General features: G+C 37.2%; 1 long non-coding RNA gene across 5 annotated transcripts in view; it reads right to left on the bottom strand.

Moving 5' to 3' along the window:
* The window catches only part of LOC115494998 (uncharacterized), a 123,435-nt gene extending 97,139 nt beyond the window's left edge, over positions 1-26,296 (bottom strand). The window contains exons 1-2 of one of the 5 annotated variants that reach the window (XR_012055667.1): positions 24,822-26,296; positions 584-24,609 (exon numbers count right to left, since the gene is read on the bottom strand). This is a non-coding gene — a long non-coding RNA (uncharacterized lncRNA). Of the gene's footprint in view, positions 1-583 lie in introns of all 5 variants that reach the window. The other 4 variants (XR_012055665.1, XR_012055664.1, XR_012055663.1 and 1 more) reach the window with 4 other exon arrangements.
* Between the last annotated feature and the right edge of the window lie 3 nt (positions 26,297-26,299).

Raw genomic sequence — 26,299 nt, 5'->3', positions numbered from 1 at the left:
TCTATTTTATATTTTCTATTAATATGTGCTAGGCCTGCCACCACAAGCACCCAAGTTTCTCCTTGTATGCAGAACAAATTCTCGTGCAGGATACACAGAATACTTGTTTATCTGTAGTGATGTCTTTAGGTTTAGGAGAAGAAGGATCCGATGCAGCAGAAACCTGTACAAGTCATACGAATAATTTATATTGAGACTGACACTTCCCTTCTTATTCCTAACTGCTACTGGTATGTGTGAGAGTACAGACTTATTTTTGGTGTGAAAACATTACATGCAACAGACACATTTAGAAAGAACAAATACCTGAGCAAATTAACGTCAAAGACTGAAATATCCCAAACAAAAAATCTTGTATTGTAGGAGGAGATCTGAACATCACTACAGAAGTTAAAAAATAATAAAAAAAAGAAAATGCTGCTACGCCATGAAAATGTGCATTGGTACAGCAGGAAACGCCTTATTACACAAGCCACAAGAATATTACCCACTGCAGCAGTCTCAGGTCAAGCACTGCTTGGACTGAAAGTTGTAGCTGAAGGAACACAAGATCAGGACAAGAACAGAGTTAGAGTCTACCTACCCAGCTGTGGCTGCTGTTTGGTAAACCAACCGAGAAGAAGCTCCAGCTAAAACTGACAGGCTTAGCTGTAAGCTAGTCCTCAAGCAGTAGGCACTTTAGGAGAAACAGTCTAGATGAATGTCAATAAAATACACCCAAGAGATCAGGAAACACAGCGTCCCTTACAGCTGCTTCTGTCCTTAGCATAAAGGAAATGGTTACAAAGGCTGGACTTCTTCGCTTGTTATTTTTTCAAAGCTCAGCTGCCAATTAAGGCTTGAAGAAAACGTGAATAACAAAGGCCTTTTTGTCTGAGCGAGAGCTTATTTCATTGAAACAGAAATCTGGGAAGACATAAAATATGTATTTCTGTTTGCATCAGTGAAAATTTCCATGCTGTCAGGACAGTGATATTATCTCAATCTGCACATACAAAAAGGGTAGCATACACTAAACATCAGCCTGAAGTGTTACGTTATTTAATCTTTGTCATTTAACGGTGAACAACGTAAACACCTGCGGATGGGAAAGAACCAGGGGCAAAATAATGCAAGGGAATGAGCACAACCCAAGGAGATCCCACCTGACTTGGGTCAGGGCACATAGGGTTGTCCAGCTCTGCCCAGCACCTCAGCCATGGTGCCGGCCACAGGGCAGGGCACTGCCCTTCCCACCTAAATTTTTACTACAATTTTCCCATCTGCAAACCCAGAGAGCAGAAAGTCCCTGGTCCTACACAGCCCCAGGCTGGGCCCTGCTCTGCCAGCTCTGGTTCTGGGGGAGCCTGCACTGACCGTGCTGTCCCTGCAGCCAGAGAGGGTCCTGCCCTTCCCAGCAGAGCAGCCTGGGGCAGGCACAGCTCCAGGGGAGCAGCCAGGGCAGGGGGACAAGGATGGCCCAGGCCAAAGACAAGGGGACAGGAGGCACTGCAGTCCTTGGGACCAGCCCTGTGTCTCACCCCGTGGCCATCAGCAGGACAGCGCTGCCCGCACAGGCTCCAGGCCCAGAGAGGAGGGACACACGGTGCGATACAAATGGCAGCGCTGCGGACACCGAGGCGTGAGGTGGGAAGCCCTTCAAGCACCTTCAGGGAGACGTCCCTCCTCAGCTGACACCCTCTACATGGATGTCTGGGCCAAAATACCCACTTGGGCACTCAGCAGAGCAGTGGGCACCTCGGAAGGACACACTTCATTCCGACATGTAGATCTTTCTGTCTGTGGGCAGCTCTAGCAGCTCAGCATGGAGCAAGCCTCAGTGGCTTGAATGAGGTCTGTGGCTTTTCACCAGCTGCAGCAGCTGATTTTATTTTCAGGTTGACTTCCACATCCAAGTTTGTAGGCTGCATGACAAGGACATTTTTCTTTTATTTGTAGTTTAAAAATGGTTGCATCTGAGCACCATTTAGTGTTAAGAAACGCTGCACTGTTGGTCTTGGTCCTTCTCTCTGTTTGGACACATTACAAAAATTGTAGATAAGTTTGTTTTCCATCTTGAGACGGAATTTACACAACTAAAAGAAGTTCATTCATTTGGATTCTTCTAAACTAGTTTCAGAATTCTGCTGCAGGAGTAACACAAGGATAGTATGTGGTAATGTTCAGCTTCAGGCAAATTATCTGAGTCAGAGCCTCAGATAAAATACCTGCATGCGTCTTCACCAAAGCTCCCTCCCACAGACTGCAGCCTGCACTGAGCTCCCTGGTACTGCGGATTCGCTCATTGTCTTCATAAGCGGCACTTGTATCTCGGCTGCAGTACAAAAATATCCTCCAAGTCCGCTTTCAGAAACCACCTGCTTCCTGCAGTGGAGAAATAATACTTGGGACCAGGATTCTTGAGAGCAGCTATTTTCACTCTGTGATGACTACTTCAATTAACTGGCTGCTGTAGCCATCTTGCTCTTATCAAAAAAGTATACTTTTTGTCCAATTTCTCATTCACTAAGAAGGCCTACCCATAGACCCTGACATCCGTGGTGCAGCAGAGAGTCGTGGGATTCAATCAAACTCTAAAGCTGATGGTCACTAGAAAGAATAAAAGAATGCTCTTTGTGGCAGGAGGAAAAGGATTCCAGACCATGTCACTTCAAGATATTTGAGGCCTGAATAAACTTAGGGCTCACAAGCTGACAATTAACTCTGATACCATGAATTTATATTGTCCACCTAAATCAAGCAGTTTCCCTCATATATCAATAACAAAGCAATGTCTCTGTAGCACCCGAAGAAAGGGAAACTTATCACTGTAAGCAGGAAAAAAATGTTTTGACAGCCACTTTAGAAAATAGAGCAGATATTTACATTTAATTTCTGAAAGTCTCAGCTGTGATGTCACCTTCAAACTATTCTAACATAGTAGCAATAATATATGTAAGCATAAAGTACAATCAAACCTTTTATATAATCATATTTAATACTTTCTGAATTAAATATTGTTCTGTGTTAGAAATTAATAACTTTGCAGCATTTTTTTTTTTGAGTAAGGTTTCCTCCTTTATTCACCAGGATACATGCTATCTTGCGTAGAGATACTGCATCAGGAAATGACAAAGCCTCACTGAAGCCCTGCTTTTTCTTTTTCAGTAAGGCTTAATAGAAACAGCAGAAAGAAAAAGAACATAATAGTATATATTTTCTCTGTGGGGCCTGAAAAAACAAATGTAATGCTGGAAATTTCATCGGTTTTTTTTTAATCTCTTCATGAAAAAGTATGACATCTGTGATATTCTACTTAGTCTAAGAAAATTATGAATACTTTTCTTAAGAGGCCATTTTATTTCTAAGAGTTTTTCTACAACTCCTAATGCAGCCCTGACTGACCGTTCATGAGAAGAAAGAAACTATTCCAAATCTGCAGAATCTTTTTCCCTATGCAACCACTATCTTCTTCAGGCTAAAAAAGAAATAGGAAAAGCAACTATACCACTGAGACTCAGGCTCTCTGACTCAAAATCCTTATTAGGAAGCACAGGCTAACAGCACTTCCTAGAGACCTTGGGAGGTGAGCTAGGATTTGTACAACAGCTGTGTATCAGTAAGGGACCCTATTCACCCTCTGTCATACCAACCAGTATCTCAAAAAAGCTATATAACGATTGTGGATTATATGTGTAGCCTTTAAAATGCTACATTTTTTTGCTTTCCTGCATTTTTCTGAGGCATAAATGTTGTTTTCTTGATGCTTCATTGACTTTCAGGGCCAAAAGTACAGGAATCTGAGATGGCATAACACAACTAAGCATGGTACAACAGATATCTATACCGAAAACTCTGGGTTTTGAGATAAAAACAGTTTAATAATTGAAATATTTTTCTTTAATGTTCCAAAGGAAAACAGTCTCATCTTCAGTGCATAGAAATTTTCTTTACATAAAAAAAAAAACAGAAAAATAAGTATTTTTTAAATGTTAGCATAGTATTTAGCTTGACCATCTAATAATAAAGTTGATAAAAAGGACAGATAATCATTTGATGGAGTAATTTAAGTTCTACTGTCATTTTTAAAGTCTTCTTCTTTATAAACAGAGAGATTATAAATATGTATTATTGTCACTGTGAGATTTTATGAATGTTCAACTACATTCTTACATGCTAATATCTTACTAACCTGTTAAGGGCAAGCATATCTTGAACAGATGAGAGGAATTTCTGAGAATTCTAGGATAAAAGGCAGGATCCAATATTTGCACTCTTGTTAGAAAGAAGCAATTTAAGTGACTCTCCTGAAACAAAATCACTCAGAAAGGAAACATGCAAGGCAGAAATTATTTTTTATTTACTTCTATGTTTTTCCTTTTTTCACTGTTTCTGCTGGAAGAACGTCGATGTAGTTGATTTCTGGAAAAGGGGCAATTTGACCGATTAAGCCAGGATGCTGCACTTTAAATATTCAACTGGTTACCATGGCAACAGTTTTACTTTGACACACATCTTATCTTGTTTTAAGGAGCGTAGCCTGTTGTTATGGCAATTTGGAACACCACTATTTTTTTCCCATACGCAGAAAATAAAACAGCAGTTAAAATGGGTTCGATAATTAAAAATCTAAGCCTGATTTAGTAGCTAGTACGATGCTGTAGTTTATCAAATTTAACAAATGAAACTTTTTAAATTAAATTAAATTTAACAAATATAACAGATATGAGTTCTTGACTGAACAGAGAAAGAAAGAAGCAAGGTTCAAACATATATAAAGATAAAGGATTAGCATTTTTACCCCTAAAAGGAAAAGTAGATTGTAGATGCATTTTTAATGATGAAAATTCAGTTTTCTGCTTTCATGAAGAAACGCATTATTTTGTCTTGCTGATTTCTTCAGAAGCAAAATCTAAATAAATGGATACAGAAGAACCAATACAAATTACTCCCCAAAGCTCTTAGTATTGCAACCAGAATGAATATTCTAACAGAAATTTCATAAACAGTAATGCTAAATGTTCAGAGTTCTGACCTAAAATAAACATTTTTCAAAAAAGAAACATTTTTAAGAACTTAAATGTTCACACTACTCCCTACTGATACATGTACATTACTTTACATGTTAAGCAATCATGCACATGCCTGCATATTTTAAATAAGAATTAAATCTATATGCCTTTTGCTACAGGCATATTGAATGAGTCGCCACTCTTTAATCTTCAGAAAAACTCAGTTCATGTTTAAACAAGAATTGGGATGGTCCTGTAAGTAGAAGAGAGAGCTAAAGAGGCATCCAGCTACCTGGAAAAAAAAAATTAATAAAATCAGGAAGAAACTTTGATCCAGTTGTCTATTCTCTAAAGAGATAATAGAAAAGGTCTTTGTACGAAACAAGTTTAGTCAGCCCTTAAAGTTTGAAAGTGCAGTGAAGTTTTTTTAGTCTTTTTAAAGTTATAATGCATATGGATATTTCAACACTTACAAGATATGTACTGGGGTAGTTGCTGGACGTTCTCAACATCCCTACCACTATTTCGTTTTTTACTATGAAAAGTAAATGACTTAGTATATAAGATCAATCAAATTAACTTTCAGTTACCTCTTCTATCTTATCTATAAATAAGCAAACAAACTTTCACAGGTGTGATATCTCCAAAGATTTTTACAAACAATATTCTACACAAAAAAAAAAAAAAAAAAAAAAAAAAAAGTAGAAGTTATGTACATGGTTAATTCACTTCCTTTATATCCATTTTGGGAAAGAAGCATGAAAAGAGGGATTTTAGATAACATCTGAATGTTATGTGAACCTGAATGTGCCTCGGGTCTCTCTCTTTGTGCAGTGGCATCAAAGTTGCTCTGAGTTTTCGATTAGTTTCTCTAAAATACTCTTACTGATTGCTGAATTGTCTTCTCTCCTTTCTTCTATGCCTTTTTTTTCCCCTCTGATAATTATCACATTTAATAACTATTAGTTCCAATCTTGTTCTCTTTCCTGGTGTCTATGAATTTAATTTCTTTCTGAGTTTGCATCTTTCAGAGCTTCATTCCCTCCAGCATTTTGCCTCCTCATTCCTGTTTCTCAGTGTTTTCAATCTTACTCCTGATACATGAGGGCAGTGGTGATTTCAGACATTCCTTTCTCTTCCTTTAAGAAAATCTTACTACTGCTTTTGTTATGGAGACCATGAATTAAAAAAGTTTTACTGTGCTTCATAAATCCATAGAAAGGATGGGTAAAAAACTATCTGAAGCTATACAACATTAAGCTGGATGCAGCTTAGAATATAAAATACCTATGGCTGGCAATGAGAAAGGTAGCAGAGGCAGTTAAATGTATTTTGATTTTATTTTATGGGTGTCTGCATGAGGGGCAGATGTTTTCCATTTTGCCTAACACAACACAAATCTGTGAGCTGGCAGTGAATTCATACACAAAAGAATAAAACAGTGATCAGCTCATACAAGGTATCAACTCTAAGTATCTGGTGTTTTTTAGCAATGTACAGTATTAGCTACCAGTCCCTTCTAGAGGCCTATGAAGGGGAGGGTTGCTGTTTACCACTCTTTTCAGGTAGACAGAAGAAGCCCAGACTCGGTGGTGAGGCAGCTCCAGAGATTCCTTTGATAGCTGGTCTGTGACTTGCCCAGGGCCTTGCAGAGGAGCAGTGGCAAAGGGTGGGACTGTCAGCCAGGAGCTGCCTGGGCAGTACCCATCAACAGACCTCCAGGTGACAAGCTCTTCTGGAGAAGGTTTTCCTGTCCTTCCTGTCAGTGGAAATTCAATTCAATATGCTAAAGAGCTGGTTTGAATTATAGACATGCAGCACTTTCCAATAGTTATGTGAGCTGATGGGAATGCAGTTTATATTGAACATCTGAGAAAATCATTTTACTGTTAAATGTATTAAACAACAGCTTCTCATTTTCAGATTATTTCTTTAAGCTACTTGGATGTCAGCCTCGTGCATTCCTAATTGGGAGATTTCAGCAGTATGATTATTCTCTCTGAAATTAGATTTGCTTATTGCTTATGTTTCTTGATTGCTATCAGTGCCTTTCCACTTTTGTTTCCCAGCTATTTAATCCTGTTCTTTTCTCTTTTCATGCCTTGTCTTTTCTGTATTTCTTTGGTTTTCATTTTTTCTAAAAAAAAAAAAAAATGGGAATTTAATAGTCCACAGATAAGATTATTAAAATTCCATTTAGTAACATAGTAATAGGAGATTAACATGCAATAACAGAGAAGAAATGAATCTTTCTCATTGGTTCAATACACAGTCAATTTCTGCTAAATTTGAGAATAATCTCTGCCCAGCCTATATATGATTTCTCTGTACATCCATTAGTTGTATGATGAAATCAGTAGATTTAATTTATATCTTCAAAATTTTTCTCATTTAGCTTTTACAAGGGCATACAGTCAAACAGTATCTGTGCTATTTGTTCAAACTAAGGAAAAAAAAGAAAAAAAAAGCAGAAGCTTTCCAATAGAAAAAACCAATTCTTTAGCTCTGGATCTTTCTTATGCCCATATCTTTAGATTGCTGCAACTGACTACAGCTTTTCCATTTATAGATTATTGTTACCATTATCACAACCTCTAACACTGTCACAAATGCTTAACTTGCTATTACATCTGGATGCCCCCAGCAATTTCACTGAATAAAATCCAATTGCAGAAGGAATGCTGGTGAACATGATAGAGAGATACAGCAAACTGAAATGGCATTTCAAAATTTTGCTAGATCCTTTCTACTCAGGCCAGTCCAATTACTCAGCTTGTTCTTATTGCCTCCTTTGATATAAGTATTGGATGGTTTTCTGCTGCTCTATTATCACATATGGAGCTAGTAGCAGTTTGCAGTTGGTTTATGAAGAATCATTTCCAGAAGGAGGAAAAAAGCAACCCTGTGTAGACTTAACTTGGACACCATAAGAGTTTGGTCCTAAGTCTCATTTCTGTAGTTTACTGTGTGGGCATGGAAAAGTAAATTTGATAAAATCATGGAATTGTCAAGTTTCTTTTTCAAGGACAGGAGGCAATCATTTCTCTTACTCACTCTGAGTCAACAATAATTGCAGTGAGACTTGGGATCAATCTCAAAAAGTATTTCCAATAGTAGTTTCACTTGTTTATTGAGTAGACTATTTTTCTAAAATAGCAGGACATTTGAGACTGTTCAGCTTGCAAACAGTATGTGGGCCAGAACTAGTGAAGTAAGCAGGAACAGCTTTTAACTACATTAGAAACCTGCAACATCAGCTGAACACAGTGCGGAAATCTTTGGAACAACTGTGCGATGTACCTGCAGCTTCATCTGTACCTACACTGTACAACAGAGTCATTCTCTGGGGCCACTTGACTTCTTTGTCTCTGGTGCTAACCTAATGTTTCTTCTTATTGATTTCTACTCCCTTCCTTCCCAGCCTCCCTTAGCACAGCTTCCTAATATCCTCCAAAGGTTGCTAATATCTTTAGCCAGTCATTCTCACTTTCCTTCATGCTTCATAATCATCTGCAGGATGGGGTAGGAAAGGTTGCAGAACTGCTAGCCTATAGGATTCTGTGTGAATATAGACTCAAAGGGATTCCAAAGCACCAAAAACATATTAAAAGAAGAGTCCTCTTTCCCTGAAGAAATCAAGGTTAGGAAATTTTGCAGCCTGGGAGGAGTTACACAAAATTAGCTTGATAAAGTTTGTAGATGTGGTTGAGAAAGGAGAAAATAAAAAATGAAAATAATTTTGAAATTACTGTTTCCTTTTATTGAATTTGATATGTTAGCATTCACAGTTTTATCAAAAAATAAACACCTGTTTATTAACAAATCCATTGTTAGAGGAACTGGCTTCACAAGAAAGCCTCCTTGAAAAAACTAGTCAGCTGCCAGTGGGAATCTTGATGGCATTAATAGTAATGAAAATTCATGGAAAGACAAAGAGGACAAATGCAAGAATAGAAGAGGTATTTGTGGATGCCAGCCTGGTCAGGGAGAGAGAAACAGCAATAGCCTCTCACAGTAGTTTGTGAGAATTTTTAGGGAGTTGTAGGAGTGTGATAACTCATTGGTCTAAACAATCTGTAGGTGGTGTTTTTCCACCTTGCTTTTCTGCTCCTCTCGAGGGCGGTGGGTGATTAACTAACCAATCAAATAGAATGCATCATATTGGTCTATTGAAGCCGAAATTTCCTTTCCATTAAAGACTTCTTTTCTTCCTTTTTACACTGCGTCTCTCATCTGTTCTTGTGTCATTCTTGGCACAAGGGTGACAGATATCCTATCCTATTACTGGTCTACAGTGGCTGTGCATGTCCTCCATTCTGCCTCTGCTACTTGAACATGTACACCAGTTTGGAGTCTGGGGGTTGCCTGTGTTTTAACACTTTTTTCCTCCCTATTAGAAACAAAATGGAAGAGATCTGATGAAAGCAGCTGGTCTTCTGCAAAGTATCAAGGAGATGGTGCAGTTAGATGTAATTTATATATTTAAAGGTTTAACAGAGTTAGGAAATGAGAATGCATACTCATCAGATAATTTGCTTGCATGACCTCTGGTTTACATTTTACTTTGTCAGCAAAGTTTGAGGTAGGAAAGAGACTGATAAAATTCAACTCAATCCTATGAGCAAGTGGAGAGAATTTACTCTGTTCAAGGACAAGAAAGTTGGCAAAACCACACTGACAAGAAACCAATACCTGCCATGCTAATGTTGTAGCCTTTGGCCTTAAAGTTTGTCTGTCTTTGCCATCTGCATGTGTTTCAATGCATGAAACTACAGTCCATCTAAACTCAGTACTGTTCACCTCTGAAAAGAATACTGGGTTTGCATGACCTGGTTTTTGGTAGCACAGGGGGACACAGAGGTGGCTTCAGTGAGAAGCTCCCAGAAGCTTCCCCCGTGTCTGACAGAGCCAGTCCCTGGTGGCTCCAGGACAGATCTGCCACTGTCCATGGCTGGGCCAGTTAGAAATGGTAGTTACATGTCTGTGATAACATATTTAAGAAGGCAAAAACCAGATGTAACTGCAGCTAGAGAAGAGTGAGAATATGGCAGAGGTGTCTGCAGACACCAAGGTCAGTGGAGAAAGAGGGAGAGGCAGTGCTCCAGGTTCTGGAGCTGAGGAGGGAGGGGTGCAAGGAAGGTATTTTTAAGGCCTTGTTTTACTTCTCATTATCAGTCTCTGATTTTGTTAGTAATAAATTCAATCAATATCTGCAATTTGATTTTTGCCCATGACAGTATTTGGTGAGTGATCTCTCCCCTGTCTAGCTGAGGAGGGGAGTGATAGAGTGGCTCTAGTGGGTGTCTAGCACCCAGCCAGGGCCAGCCCACTACAATACCACTGTCCAAGGAGCTTAATATATTTAATAGTTATGAGAATACCAAATTTAATGCATTAAATACAAAGGAAAGCTAGACAAAACAAGCTTGAAACAACAGGAAAAATTAGCAGGTGAGATATATAGACTATGCTAAAATTCTTTTCTGTTTGCAGAGGAAACATCACAGAGCAACATGGGCCGTCAAAAAAATGAAAACAAAAAAAAACCAGAAGAACCAACCCACCAAAACCTACTGTTTCTCTTTCCATGTATAAATTATTTGTCAAGCTTCAGTTTATCAGCACACAAAAATAGAAATAATCTTTATGATAAAATCAGATGGGGAATGGAAGAAGGAGAAATTCTCTTGATGTATTAACGTCTGAAGTGCAAACTCCAGATTAAACATTTACAGTCACTGACATTTATTCCTTCAGTATCCTTAGTCTTTTAGAGATGTTACTACCCTGCTTTCCCATTCTTCTTCAACCCTTTTCTTTGTCAGAGCTTACCTCCACAGGAGTGATGCAGAATACCTTTTATCTCCTCACCAACACCTCTAAAATTCAATTGCTTAGCTTTACATTGCAGAAAGGGCAAACTCCGAGAGAGCTGCAAGACTCCATACTTCAGGAATCAATACATGTCTGCATGCTTAATTTTGCAAAGCACCAAAGAGTAATTTTGTTACTGCAAAGAGTAATTTTGTTACTTTTCTGTGGAAAGAGTAACATTGAATAAAAAGTAAAATGGGGTGGGAGTATTTGAGAATTTACACTGTTTTAGATTCATTAGAATATGTCTTCCAGTGCCCTATTTTCTCATTTTCCAGCTACACATGGCTAACAATAGGCCTTGTTCTAGCCACAGTCAAATCTTTAGGAAAATTTTCACAAAACCTAGAAAAAGCAAAATTATGCCATTACTTCATTTAAGGAAAAGTTTGTACAAAAATAATACTTCCTTTCATATTTGAGCTACTCTTTACCACCTACATCTTTTAGTGAATTTATCGTTTATTGAATATAATGCAATTTAGTTGTATGTGGTAAGATAATTCCTTTGAAGGATTATTGATGTTAGGTTTTGTGCACAACCACAAAGGAAGCACTAAATGACATGTTACTCTCCTGCTGCTCCATCTCTGCCACTCTTATTATTGGAAATTGCACGGCAATCTGAGCTCTGAAGGCTTTGGTTACCTCTATTTCCATGTTGGTATTGTCAGATTGTGGTTTGACACGGCAATTAATATTTGCAAAAGTAATTATATATTTTCAGGGTGGAACTTTTCTTCTATATTGCAGGCTGAATTTTCTCATGGCACCATTTTGAGAAAGTATATTCAAATATAAGATTCACAGATATTATTTTTATTTCATGTTTTTTTTTTTTCTCCAGCATCATAAAGTATCTGAACATATTTTGTCTTAAACATGAACAAGAGAGCCTTTCTATACCAGAAATTATACTGTGCTAAATCTTTTTTCCATGTTCACTTTTGATAATTCAACATGAAATTTTTAGGTAGATCTCTCTCCTTCACAATTGTGTTTTACACAATGTGGTGCTGCCTCAAGGCACATAGATTAATTCAGAATGAGTTAGCACAGACATGAGAACTAATATATGATAAATTACACTGGATTTCATTTTGAGGAAACATAGCAATAATGGTTTGGATACCTAAGCCAGCAGGGATGCTACTCATGACACAGCATTCTGATATATGGATACCCGTTTAATTTCTTCAGATTAGGTTCCCAGCCCTAGGGAAAAAAAAAATGTTTCTAAAAGGATTAAAAAATACCGTAAACAGTCTTTGTTTTCTCAATGCGGTCTCAGTTTTGAAACGAATGAAAAAAATTTAATAAAGTAGAGTTGATACAAGTTTAAGTAGGATATACCTGGGAGTTCTTAAATGGTTATTGGTTCCAAGCAGTGTAGGTATCTCTTCCAACAAATATAAAACTGAACATAATGAGTTTGTCAAAAGCTGGGCTTAGAATGCACAATGGGGATATCTCTAGGTTTTGTCAGATTTTTGTTCTCTTGCAATATTTATAATTGTTCCAGTGGGAGTAGAGCAAGGAAAATGCTCCTGAGAGTTTCACTTGGACATACCCTTAGTCAGAATGCATGATGGACATCTCATTGTCTTCCACATTTCAGCATTAGGATGTACAAACACAAATGAACCAAAATGAAACCAAAAAAAACAAAACCAGACTTAGAATGAAAAATACAGTTGTCTGATAACCAGAACATTAGCATTAAAAATCAGAAACTCTGATCACTGAATCAAATATGTAATTTATCCTAGACATAATAAAAATGAAACACATGAGAACAAATATTGAACTGAAGTTGCTGTGCTATGCTTAGTTCACACACCTTCATGCCTATAAGTTTGGACTAGTAAAGGGTTTCTGAAAGAATAGAGTGGTAGTGATAATAATGTAAAAAACAATTTTCAACTCGAGATAAGATATTCATTACTTTCTATTAGTTTAAAAAATTGAAAGACCTTTTTTTGTTGTGTTTTTCAAATATATTTAAGAATTTTTTTCAAAGATTTTTTTGGTAATGACATCTCTTTACCATAAGAGTAAGTTTATTAAATACGCATATGTCAAAAAAACTGGAAGGAGTAAATATCCTAATCTAATGTGTTCATCTGTTATTGAAATTGGATTTCTTGAAAATTTTCTTCAGGAAATCAGCTAACACTGAGGTCTTTCTTCTAAATCACTAGCAAAACATTCCAGCAAAGGAGAATTCAAATGTTTAAATAAAGGTAAATAAGAAAGAGACATGGCTGTCAAAATCTTTGGGGGTAGTCTCAAATGTCTCAATGGTAGCCCACATACTGCCCTTTTGGTTAGACTTCTTCCAACCACAGCTAAGTTTAATTCATTCTCATGTCCTTGGAAAAAAAAATTGTACAGTATATACTGAGGCTGGGTATAAGCATGCCCTTTTTCTCAGAGTGCTTGTATAGTGTTAATCATAGTTAATTCACTTAACAGTAACATGAACAGTCAAGTGTGTTTTCTTCTTCAAAAATTCTACCATAGACCCATTATTAACTAATGCAGTATTATCTTGTAATAGCTGTCACCTCCTTGACCATACATCATATCACCTACCCTGGATTAAAGTAATACTGTAATCTGTAATGAGAGTTATATCTGACAGAAAGAAATGTGCTTGACTTTTTCTTTTCATAGTCAGACTATTTTGAAGAATCCTTTGCCAAAATATGATCTTAAAAATAATTCAGAAAGTTTTTTTTTTTCAGAGAGTCAGGGAGTCTTTTGTTCCACAATAAAATTTATCTGCTCGCTCTAATTCCTCTGGATATTTGGGGTTTCAGTGTCTATTCCTGTTTGAACCTCAGGCAACTTGCCGCATCACCTTCAATCATGGGCACTTATCACTAGCTGCACTGTCAGAAGATTAATAACCAAGTTAGAGAAAATCTTAAAATAAAAAGTTTCCAGGTAACTCACCAGAGAACCACAGCTGTAATTACAGCTAGGGAGAGATCACAAAAGGGTAAGGTGGCCTCCTGCAGACATTGACACATTAAATTATAAACAGATGCTATGCTATTCCTTCAAATACTTATCATGGTCACACTAATATTCCATCCATCTTGCTAGTAATATTTTTCCCCTAGTGGAGAGGGTAGTCTCCTAAAGAATTCATTTTTTTCCAAAGTTGAAGCCCCATTCCACCACTGAAATTCAGACTGGACAGAGCAGTCAAAAGTATACAGAGGCAGAACAATTGCTGGCACTATTATAAAGATAGGGTTGAATAAACTAAAGATAAAACAAGATACAAGATAAAACCCAAACATTCCCACACAATCAAAGTCTGACTGTGCTTGACCTCTATTTCCCCATCCTAAGCCAACTAGCATGTCTTTTGAGATGGAACACTGGGAATGGGATAACGAACATTGGCAGAAGCCTGGTGTTGATCTGCAGACAGCAGCTGGAGGAAGAAACCTGCCTAACATCTTTTTCTCCTTCTCTGAATCCCCAGACAAACCTTCTGACAGCCAGATTGTGGCCTGGGGCTGTGAGGAGCAGGAACAAGCTGTCCTCTTCCTGAGAGTGGAAAAGGTGAACTGCTTAGCTCGTTGTGGGGGAAATAGCAAAATCTTGCTCTTGACATTCACACTTTGATGAATTCTTTTGTATAACAGCATTTGAATTTTTAAAAGAACTTTTCTAATTTGTACCTAAGCTCTGCACTGTGAATTACATGCAATGCTTGTTAGTGTGATGGGGTTCCTGAAACTTTATGCAACTGAGACATCCTGCTGAACCTTTGAAGGAAGCTAGATGAACCAACAGATCTAGCAATGATAAAGGGCAAAGAAGCCCAGCAGATGTCATAAGGACAGAGATGTATATGCTTTCAAAATTCATTTCCACATAAATATGATGTAACATATGCAAGAGCAGACTTTAATACACAACTCTGCCCTCTAAGTAACCATCTCTGACAGTGTGCTAAAGCTAGTCCTGCTGAGCATTGTGAATGATGTCCGTTCACGTTGGTGAAAAGTTTTATACTCTACAGCCTTGGCAAAACCAATACAATTAAGCCTGAATGAGCTGCTGTACCATTCCCTATCCTATATCAGTGGAGATGTTTAATCTACTTGAGCATGTCAGTGCCAAATACACTAAGGTAATTGCACTGTGGCCCTAACAAAAGGGCATCATTTCACTTGCAGTATTTTTGTGACAAGTGATGATAATGTGCAACATGGAAAGAAGCCAAGAGGTTCTAATATCCAGAACTGAGTTTTCTGAGCTGCATTTACTGGGGGGAGGAATCTGCAGTTGTAAACACTTTTATCCTTTGTGACAAAAAAAAATGCGTACTTTTAAATGTAGTTGGCCTTACTGAGGTTTTAATTGTGTTGACTATAGAAGTAAAGCTAGAAGAGGCGATAAGAGCCTGCTAATGAGCACAATTTAAAAGTCAAATACAATCTTCAGTTTGCCTCAAAAAGGTTTGAACCAAGTCCCTCAGAGAGCCTGAAGACAAGGCATTGTACTGGTTGCCAGGATTTCTCAGTGACAGAGGAGAGCTCTACCCTGCTACATAAAACAAGGCACTGCCTCCTCTGTTCCTGACTGAAGGTGACATGCTAAGGAATGAGGGGCAACCCAGAGCCTTAACCACTCACTAGACCCCAGAAATCTGCTGCATTGGCAGATCACTCACTCCCTCAGTAAAGCAGGCAATGTGCCAATCCGAAATTGTGCTGTCTCCGCACCAAGTTCTACTTGTAACTCCACAAAACTGGAGAATAAATATAGAATTGGCCTTTAACACAGAAATTCAACAGCCAAGCAGCTGATACCATTATTTTTTTGGAGAAAAAGCCCCAAGACTTATCTCCTTAAGTTTTTGTCGGAATTTAATGCCACATGTAAAAAAAAGTAATGTTTTATCTTTGCTGATTCTGGCCAGAGCTAATTACCACTACAGTGAAATAGATCATTCTATCAGTTGTGTGAAACCTGTCAAAGCTCAAAGTGAGATGCAGAATTAATGATCTGACCACTTCAAGGTCCAGCAGAGGTATTTCCGTATTCCAGAGAGCCTTTTAAATTGTCAGATTCAACACTAGGAAAATGAAATTAATTAAAAGTTGGTTGCTCTCCCCAACTTATCCCAAGTCTTTCACTGCCGTATTAAAGTAATATGAATCAGTGTTTCATATTTGCAACATATCAGGAAGGTTTGATTTGACAAAATGCAAGATAACATCTGCTACAATTATGTACTCCATTCAGCAATAGTCAAAAGATTCGTTAGAATACACAACTACTAAATTGTTCCTTTAGTGTTCTAATGTGTTCTATTAACTTGCTATCAAGAACTTTTCCAAGGGTCAATTGAAAATGAGATTCTCTGTTAGTTCCCAGAGACTGAACAATTTTTTAACATCTGGTAATACAAACTATTTTTTAAACCTCTATTGTGACTTCCCTTTCCCATTTCTGGTGGAAATAAAGGATCAGATACTTCTCAGAGTACCTACCACGTCTATCTTAGTCAGCTATGGAATTCAAATCCCTGAAGGGAAATGTTTTAGCTGAACTAAACCCCTGGGATGACCACTTATTGTACGCAAACCACTAGCAGGCTTTTTCCACACTGCATGTATACTCCTTCACTTATAATACTTACTTGGTAACTATGACTATTACATTTTTATTGTATGCCCTTGCTGCTATGGTAATGTTCTTAGGTGGATGCCTGAATCACATTTTGATTACTTGTATTTTATTTGTTGAGAGCATCTGTGCTTTGGGGGGTATTTTTTATGAAGGTATGATCAATTTATGTAAATGTATAGCTAGTTCCACAGTACATGATGTCAGGTAAAGAATAGCACCAAGAGAAAGAAACAAGAATAGTTCCTGTTACACAATACCTGCCTGCTCCAGTTGACATCTGGACAATTAAGAGGAATGATTTTCCCCATAGGCAGCAGCACTTTTGCCCTTGATTATGCAGTCTCCAGAGGCTAGGGATAAGTTTAACCCAACTCTCCATGTAACATCCAGGAGACCAGATGTAACTCTGAAGAAGGCCCTAAGCTTAAATTTCAGGGGCTTTTTTAACTTTACTGAAAATGAGGTTGTACCCCAAAGGACACAAAATATGCTACAGGACACAATTAAAGAGGAAATGTGCTGAGAGTCACACACACAGATTTCTAATGTGAGATTCTGGAACACAAAACTCAACCTTCTGGAAAGAGGAGAATTAAATTTATGACTTCTTGCAAGAGATTTTTCTTTAGTTCTTTTCTGAAAAGATCTTTCAATTAGATAGCCTGGTATTATGCCTTTGTACTTGTGCTACCTTGTTTAATGGAGCTTTAAGCTCACTTTTCTTCTGATCATTTAGCTTTTACTAAATAGTTTCAGTTTTTATATGCTGATTGGGGAAGGAGGACAGGAGAAACAAAAAACAAAAGTACAAATGTAAAGACAGAAATTTGCAAGATGCTTGCATGATGCAGCACCAACATGGCTTTCTGCAGTCATCTGCAGATATTTTTTGTGTGAATCAGAAATCCTTTGAAGACATGTCTACCCATCAGATTTTGAAAGCTGATAATGGTGATGTTGCATTTTAGAAAAAATAAAATGCTTTATTAGAACTCATAGAAAACCTTTTATTATTTTAGTGTTATTTTATTGTGTTGCATTGGAACTAAACAAAAACCTATGAACAAAAGCCACACACCCACGTACAAAATTTTTATTCCAGGATTGCCATCAAGATTAAATTCCATGAGGCAATAGCTGTCTACTCAAAACACAGCTTCTAGTCCTGGAAAATCTTCAAGATGAAAGCATTTCAAATAAAGTCAATTTACCTGTCTAGCATACTGTACACAAGACTCATGTAAGCAACAGAATTTTTGTGTTCATTGGGTGTTCCAAAAAAAAAATTATTGTAGACAAATCAAATTTTTTTAAAATATGGTAAAAGCTCATCTAAGTTTTATTTGACTAAAACATGGTGGGTTTTGACTCTTTGAGTAAAAAAAAATGCCATCAAAATATATGGAAATAAAATTTCTATCAAGAAAGAGTTTTAGTGTTGATGACTAGGATTGCCTATTTAGCAGTTTAAGTGCATCTAAAGGGAGACGTATTTAAGATCCATGGAAACCCATCTACTATCACAGAAAAGCACTTATACAATCAGCCAGATCATGTAAACAAAAATCTGATCTGGCAAACACAGTTACTTGTTTCTAACATAGTGTGTTGGAAGCCCCAAAACTGTTCTTCTCTGTAACTCATAAATTTTATGCAAATAACATAGAATGTTTAAATAAAAAAAAATCAAAAGCACCCTACAGTAGAAACACTCCTCTGAAAACCTATTCCACCATCCACTGTACAGGGGCAGTAAGAAGGAAAGAAAGCTGAAACTGAAAAACTATCCAGTTTTTACCCAATGGAAGTAAGGGGATAAAAAAACATGGAGGAGGAAACAATTACAGTTCCCTGTTCCTACCTTGATATCTCAGAACTCTGGTCAGGAATAATATTAGGAACAAAATCAAAGAAGCCATTAGGCAGCCTCACAAATCCTAGCTGGGATACTAGGGCAGCTGGAAAAAATCTCTGGCAAGAATGATGTTGACTTTTTTTTTTACTTCTTTCAGTATTTCTTTTTCTACTATGCAAACCGATATTGTAAACACCATTTTATTTTAAATCTAATTTGATTCTTCTAGACTTGAAGTCGCTGATCTAATTCAACAAAGCCGTTTATGTTAGAAGTAGACTGAAAAAATATATTTTTTGAACAGGATTCCAAAGAGTTACAGAGTGAGTCTGCTGAAACTGCACAGGATGATGTGAGAGCTGATAGTCAGAAGTTCAGGAAAATGTGGGCTCTCAATAGTCAGGAGAACCTCTGGCATCATGACAAGGCAGGAAGTCCTTACAGATTTCATAGCTAAGATGATTGGGCAGGCCTACAGCTGATGCAAATATTGCTTTAATAAAATGAGCCAAGACATTCCGCCACTGAAAACTCTGTGCCAACTTCTTCAAAATCTTAAATTCATATACTATTTTTCTTGGCATAAGCACAAAAATGGGCAGAGCAAGAAGAAAAAGTGCTAAATAGTTTTTAAAAAATCTACTAGTACCCCTCAAATTAAAAATCATAATTGATCTGAGAAAAATATATGTAACTCCAGACATCCCGGAAGGTCTGTTAATTTCTGAGAGATTCAAGATGAGACCCTGGCTCAAAACATTAAACTGGTTGTAAAATTATTTTTGAATTGACATGTTCCGTTATGCAGTTTCCTTTCTAATAAATACTCTCAGACTGACATTCAGAGTCACACATAGTTAGGGATATGTGCTCACCATTAGTACAGGAGTTTTAATTAACTGGGCTTTTTTCTCCCTCTTGTCTATCAAAAACCACCTACTTGAAAAAACAGATATAAATACTAATTGTTTATAGGTCTCCTTTTCTGAGATGGGCCTTTAGCTGCCAACAAGGTCACTCAGCTTTCTCGACTATTATTGGTTAATTTGTTATCTTCAATATGGTCTCTTATTAACCAATCTATTAATCTAACTATCCTTTTCAGATAATGTAATACCTTCATCCCCATTTCCCTTATCAGCTAAATTAATTTTGCTCCATTGAGGCAACCACATAAATCTTAGACTGCAATGTAAGATAAGATATAAAAATGCAGCCATGAAAATTTAGGTATTAACTAATTTTTGATAATGTGACACATGATTTTGAGGAAATCTGGAAGACATGACTGCATCAGTGTGGTAGGTCTGCAGTGCAAAGTAGCTGGTACTGGCAATCTGACATCAACTCTATAACTATGACCCTAAACTTAACGCATGTTGGTGCTCAGAGTGCATCCTTTCAGTTTCTATTCAACAGGAAATCATCTTTCTCATATACTCTGAAGTCATTCCACACAGTGAAGCAAAAACCAATAAATAGGGGAGATCAGGAGATTCCCTTCTCTCTTCTTTTTGTACACTGGTATAGATGCATCCTGAGTTGCAGGAACATTGTAGGGTTCTCTCAGTTCTTTACTTACAATTACAAAATAGCAATTTCACTGTTACCAGAAGAACAGCAGGTCTGTTTGGCTTCACAGGTGGGAAGGAAATTGTCACTGGTGCTCTGGAGCAATGGAATAATGGGGTGATTATAGTGGAAGCAGAGATTTTGCAGAGCGTGCAAAGACAAGAGACCACATGAGTTCAATATATCTCTGTGTACTTGCATGTTAGGTGCCAAGAGATGACAAAGAGAGAACTTTATATTTGAAAAACAAGGTATTCTCAGAAAGTGACATTGACATTTGTTGGCTGCAGCACCAATGCAGGAGCTACCTGCAAGCTAATCACCACATGGGATAATAGATCACTGTGAAGCTGAGTTGTTAATACTTTTAAATTACCTCACAAACTGAGATTCACTATCTTGTAGTTACAACACACAGCACAAAGACTACTAGAATAAAGAAATTTTTCTCTCTCCTTGTGGAATCATGATTATTTGATAGACTGGTTTATTTGACATGAGTGGTTTTCAATTAAAAGAAACAATCACGTTGACTGACATTAATTGCGCTTATGCTCTTCAGCTAATAATCTTCACATCCCACAGCAGTATTTCTGATTATTTTGCTTGACCTTGATATCTGACTGAGCATCCTACAGCTCCTCAGGTTATCCGTTTGCATTCTTAGCCACTATTGCAGCTTTTCCAACTTCTACTTAATAGCAATTTTGTCATATTACAAAGGATACCAAATGCTGACTTCAGCAGTTCAGGGGCTCACCATCAAGCTGGTGTAATATTTTTCATCAGTGACCTTCCCATAGGCAAGCAGTGCTGAATATTCAGAATCAACTGCATATATGAAGTCTGGAACAGGCAGTGGAAAAGGAAAAAGTGACCAAGTTAGTCCCCAAAAATTTAGGTTGAGGCAGACAAGAGAATAATATCTGCTTTTACAGATTTTCTCTTCTCTTTCTAAGTACACTGGAAAAATGAAATCAACAAAGGTTTAAAATACCTTGACAAACAGTTTGGAAAAAATCTGGTTTTGAAAGCTGCAATATATATCCTCACATTACATAAATATCCATTGTGTTCCACTATTAATATCTGAATTAATACAAGAAGGAAAAATCCTAAATCTTCTTAATCTAAGTGGAAAGATTTTCTAATGGACTATGCACAATACGAATTTGCCTTCTGAAACTTTTAACATACACTCTTTGGCTACCTTAGTGACATCTTTATACAGACAAAGATTTTAAAGAGTTTTAAAAATTGCCTTCTAGCAAAAATAAAACAATGTGGCTTTATTTAAGAGAAAGCAAGGGTTTCTTAATGTTTTCTGGAGGCATTTCAAAGTTATTTTCCAAATATGCAAAGGAGATACCCATGTGTAAATTGTTAGCAGTGTAAGACACACTGCTAGAACAGCAGGGATACTTGATACTATGGAATTCACACATCACAGTTACTCAAAAATGTAGGAAGAAAGTGGAGCTTTGAAATCCTGAGGGCTAAGGCCCTTTACTTGTCATTTTAAAAACCTTGGTTTTGGAGGAGGAGCATTCCATAAATTCTGATAAAAGTGGACAGTATGCACAGTAAAGTATAACTGGACAGTATGCACAGTAAAGCTAAATCTCAATAATTCTTTTAAAATGCATATACCTCTTTATCCTGTTTTTCTCCTCTTACATTGACAGCCATCCACAGTGACTCAAGGCTGATTTACCTCAAAGTACAGACTCTGAAAATTTGTGAGGAAAACTCAGTGAGAAGCCCCAATCACTGTTTCTCATAATCCATCCACTGCATACTTTCAGATTTTTTTTTCTTTTGCAGAAGAATGAGCACCCTGAAGTTCCTTTTCCAAGCAGCTGATTAGAGCCAAGCACTCAGCCTGGACCAGCAGGTGAGCTAAGGGTGAAGGATGTTAAACACAGAGCTAGCTTGCCTGTCCTTTTGCTGCTGCTCTGGGATCTAAAGAGCCATCTCTATCACAAAAGCATCTGCACAAGACCTTTATGCAAGGATGAATTTTATTTGATCCTAAAAAGACTTTAAAGGCAATGAAATGTATGTCACTGATCTGCACCCTGGGAATCTGGCCAGTAAAAACAGGCTGCCTATTTATTAGGCACTGATTATGTGTCACACACATTGTCACCCAATTTTCAATTATATTAAATAACCAAAAAACAGAATCTAGTAGGGTACATCTGACTTAGCCTATGAAGATAAGGATACAAAATCTTGAATCAGATATAGACATTCCTTTTAGAGGAATGGAGCACATGCTTTTAGAATATTTAAGTATCATGCTCAAGGAGCTACTTGTCTGGCAAATAACAGCTTCTGAAAGAGAAGGATTACTTTTCTCGATATGTTGGTCAGAGCAATGACAATAATTCCTCCCTCTTTAAAGAGTCACATTCTTTCCCATTACCTTCTCGTACTCCTAAGGCAGGTAGGTGTTGTCTAGTGTCATAGGGCAGAGTTCCCAAATTCACTTTCATTTGAAAATTTCCTCAATTTTTTCCCTGGAAAAAGTATGTTTCCAGCTCTCACCTAAAGATGAGGTTGATTCAGTGTTATGTCCTGCAATTGTCACTTCATTCAACTACTTTCAGTGCTGCAAAAACCAAATCTGTTTCCAGTGCAGCTTGTGAAAATTCCTACTTGGGGCATGGCACTCATACTTTTCAGAAAGGATTAGACATATTTATGGATTATTATTGTGTTTCAAATTAAATCACAGGGTTTTTTATCTCTTGCACTGGAACGTCCTTGTTCTATGCTAACTTCTATTAACAGCTAAACTGTGTCCACTTGTCCATATAAAAAGGAATAAAATCTGAGCACTTGGCTGTTCTGTATCATTTGAACAACATTTGCTGCCTTGTCATTACAGACAAAAACATTACAATGACTCTTTTAATGTAGTAAGAATAAAACTCTTTCCACTAACAGAATGAGTCGGAAGGCCCTGTTTCCAGCTGACACCAGTTCTCAGTGGTGGCATGAAGTGACAGGATGAGGTCCATGATAGGCATGCATACACACGTCTTCTGTCAATATTAATTGATGTCATGGGGCAAAATGCCTGAAGAGCATAATTAAAATTTCCCCTTGAGCGTAGTTCAAATCCTGCTTGAGAAGAGTTGATATTGCAGCCACCTGAAACCACTTTAGCTTCACTACTTTTTCTTTTAAGGTTGTTTTGGGGTGCTCAGCACATATCAAAGATAATTCATGCCACTCCAGTTCGCACTCTTAATAGTCCGTTTCTTTTTTCCTTTGATTATTTTTCTTGCACATTTAGGAAAACTGTAGGAATGTGTTAGAATATTAATCCTACAAAATGTCTGGCAGAGAAGGGATAATTTGGAATGGATCAGAATTCAGGTCTAGTAAATATTGCTTTAATTTAATAGTGTTTTAAACAACTGCAAACCTTCTCACCTTCCTTGTCTTCTAGTGAGGAGCTCTCATAAGGCACTGGCCCAAAATGTGATTCAAATACAAAGTCCAATGAGCAATCTCTTGATTTTGGACCTATGCTAGACTCACCAGTGGTAAATATGTGCTGCTGTAAAGTAATTTTTGTTAATTCAGTGCTGTTTCTTCAGTAACTTTGCAATCTTGGACTATCATTATTTTATCTTAGATATGGATTATGTTTGAACAGTTGGCAGCTGCTCTTCAAAATCTGACGTATTGAGCAGCTACAGAAGTTTTTCTACTATTCATGCAGAGGACAGAAATCCTCCTCAAAGGCATCTGAGACCTCACCTGTGTGGTTCTTGCCATGTTATTTCTTCATGCCTCACTGTGCCTGTGTGAAAATCATTGTCAATTAAGCCTGTCCCTAAAAGTGGAGCAAAGTAAAAACAGCAGTAGAGAGTTTGAGGAAGGGTTAAGGTTACTGAAAGATTTTTCACAGAAAACAGCAATAGAATATGTTGTCTACCTTAGGTTTTTCACCAAACTTCCCATTATTTTTATCAGCTATGCTGTTTTCACGAACTAAACCACAGGCTAGGGCTGTATTGCTAAAAAGCATTGTTGGACATTCACGTTTTAACTGTTGATTTTTCACTTCCCACTCATGAAAATTGGTTAAGGCTCTGAAGGCATCTGATGGGAAGAATAGAAAGCCTGGAGGTTTGATACCAAATATTTATCCAGACATATTAGTTTCTTACTTACATAATTTTTTTTTATTCTGGAAAATCTCATGGTTTTGTGAAATGAGCTGAAGAGAATGGGAAATCCCTGGAAATGTTTTAATTCAGAGTCATATTGCCCATACAAGGCATATACACATGACTTTATCCTGATACAGACTGACTTTATTCAAATTGAAGCACAACATTTCCAAGATTGGCTTATAAAATAACAGTCACATGAGAATTAAAAGGCAGATGGACTTATTAATTTAATACTTTCCATAGCTTTCTCTGTCACCTTATCTGTGACCTGAGTAAATATGTTTTCAACTAAATGTTACAAAAGTATGTCAGTTCTTTCAATGGGGTTAGGTAAGCATGGAATGTGCTAGCAGATACTTTAATGATCTTTAGGAAAACAATACCATTTAATTCAGACACCCACTTACCATATTTTAGATGGTTTTCAGCCAAGATGTCACTGGGACTGTCTTTAAGTCAAACCAAGCTAACAAGAGGAAAGGAAGTAAGTAACAGAAGGCATTCAGCAATTATCACCCTTTAACAGTCACAGGGAATTAAGACCATAAGTTCTCTACCCTGCAAAAATATCACACTGTGTTATGCAGTTCCTTCTTAAAAAAATCCCAAGCTGTATCAGACCTTATTTTTCAAAAGAATAATTAAATTTCTTAGAAAACATAGCAATACACTTCTGACCTTAGCATCACAGATGGCCACTGCTTCCCTTGATCAGCAGCTTCAGTGGAAGTTGTGCTGAGGAGGACTGGGCTCCAAGTCAGGAATATTTATGTAGAACATTTAAGAATTGCACAGCTCTTCTACTGCAAGCTTGTTTGGCAGTGTTCCAGCATTAATCAACAGTATTTATACCAGAATGGAAAATGCAAAAGTAAAATGCCCTATTAAATACAAATCATCAAACAGGAAAAAAAAAAGAAGAAGACAAAAACACTACAAAGAAATTAAGATCTTCAGAAGGAAAAATGAGAGTGAAAGTTGTCATTTTCATTACACTGAAATTATACTATAAATGATGGAAAAATTAGATTAGATGGACCTCAGTCCATCATTTTAAGGAAAATAATATTCCACGTAGAACATAACATATTTTGACTGTTCAGCACAGTATTTTTTAAAAAGAACAATAAATACACAGCTTATTGATGCTATTGCACATAGATATGTAAAATTATCTTCATATTATAAAAGCAATACCTACCCTAAAGACATCTTCTTTCTTGTTTACTTAAGGAAAACCAGAACTGCACTCAAAATTATTTGTCTCCAGAGTCCAAAAAAATATATCATATTTGACTGCTGAGATGAGCAAAATTTTTTGATACAAACACAAAGAAAGAGAAGCTATTTAGCTTAGAAGCTGGTATTATTAATTAATTCTTGAGAAATCAGCAAAATGATAGAAGTGCTCTGAGCAGAATAGGGATGATTTTATGATACATTATCTGTACACCATTGCCCACCTTCATCCTCTGGAGATGCAAAACTTCTCTGCATTCCAAGGAAAGCTGCTCCCATCATAGCAGACACTATGGGACCAAATAATTTCAATGCCCTGTATCTTGGCTACAATTTGGGGAGGGTTTACGGCACAGATCTCAAGTGGGCAGAGAGACTCCTCCCTTGCAGTTTGGTTTCTGTTAAAGGGTGATCATTGCACAGGAAGTGCATGTGATTGTCATTTTTCTATCAATTTCCTAGTGGTTAGCTCCCACTTCAGACACCAGGCCAGTGCTGGTGATAATGAGCATTGCAAGCTGGAGCTTGTTAAAAGGCTTGCTTACCTTGGGTTAAGCATGTGGCTTAATTAAGGCATGTTTTATGCACTTCTGTCTGGTAATACAAAAAGGATTGCATTGGTTTGCTTGAAATGCAGCTGCTACATGGTGTCATGGAAATCAGTGATAAAAGCTTTTGATTCATTTTCTTTTAAATTGTCTCACTTTCAAGACCTACAACTAATAAGATCACCACAAGACAAGCTTCTCAAACATGATACTAATCTGGAAGCTATGGTTGCAACTGCTCACAAGTAGGAGCTTGCAGAAGTTCCCAGTTGCTAAAAGCTTTAAATAGACTGACACTATCAATTGGTTCCATGTGTTCCTCCCAGACATATCAGCTTTTATGAAGACTTTTTCCCAGATGGAAGAAAT

The sequence above is a fragment of the Taeniopygia guttata genome, chromosome 4 (assembly GCF_048771995.1).
Source record: "Taeniopygia guttata chromosome 4, bTaeGut7.mat, whole genome shotgun sequence".
Classification (NCBI taxonomy): domain Eukaryota; kingdom Metazoa; phylum Chordata; class Aves; order Passeriformes; family Estrildidae; genus Taeniopygia; species Taeniopygia guttata.
The sequence above is the reverse complement of the archived record's forward strand: the minus strand, read 5'-3'. Positions and strand labels throughout refer to the sequence as shown.